Source organism: Otolemur garnettii, unplaced genomic scaffold, assembly GCF_000181295.1.
Source record: "Otolemur garnettii isolate 467f Iridium unplaced genomic scaffold, OtoGar3 scaffold00301, whole genome shotgun sequence".
NCBI classification, from domain to species: Eukaryota; Metazoa; Chordata; class Mammalia; order Primates; family Galagidae; genus Otolemur; species Otolemur garnettii.
The window spans coordinates 106,124-106,755 of NW_003852696.1; positions in this window are offsets into that span (position 1 = coordinate 106,124).

Sequence of the window (632 nt, forward strand, 5' to 3'; positions counted from 1 at the left end):
ACAGTGAATAACCTTTATGGACCTGAGTATGTTAAACCAGCCTTGCATCCCTGGGAGGAAACATACTTGATCATGATGTATGACTGTTTAAATGATAAGCCGTAATCTATCGCCTAGGATTTTGTTCAGAATTTTTGCATCTGTATTCATTAGTGAAATTGGTCTACAGTTCTCCTTTTGTGTTGGGTCTTTTCCTAGTAGCAGGAAAAGTAGTAGTAGTTTTGGTATCAGGGTGATGTTTGCTTCATTGAATGTGTTGGGGAAGATTCCTTCCTTCTCAGTTTTTTGGACTAATTTCTGCAGTATGGGAATAAGCTCTTGTTTGAACCTTTGAATGAATTCTGGCATGAAGCCATCGGACCAGGGCATTTTTTTGTTGGGATATTTTGTATTGTTTCGTTGATCTCAGTACTTGAAATTGGTCTGTTCAGGAGATCTATTTCTTCCTGACTAAGTCTAGGGAGAAGGTGGGATTCAAAATATCGATCCATTTCCTTCACATTGTTAAATTTCTGAGCATTTAGTTTCTGGTAGTATTCAGAGATGGTCTCTTGTGTCTCTGTGGTATCAGTTGTAATTTCCTCTTTATTATTTCTGATTGAGGTTACTAGAGATTTTACTTTCTATTTCTA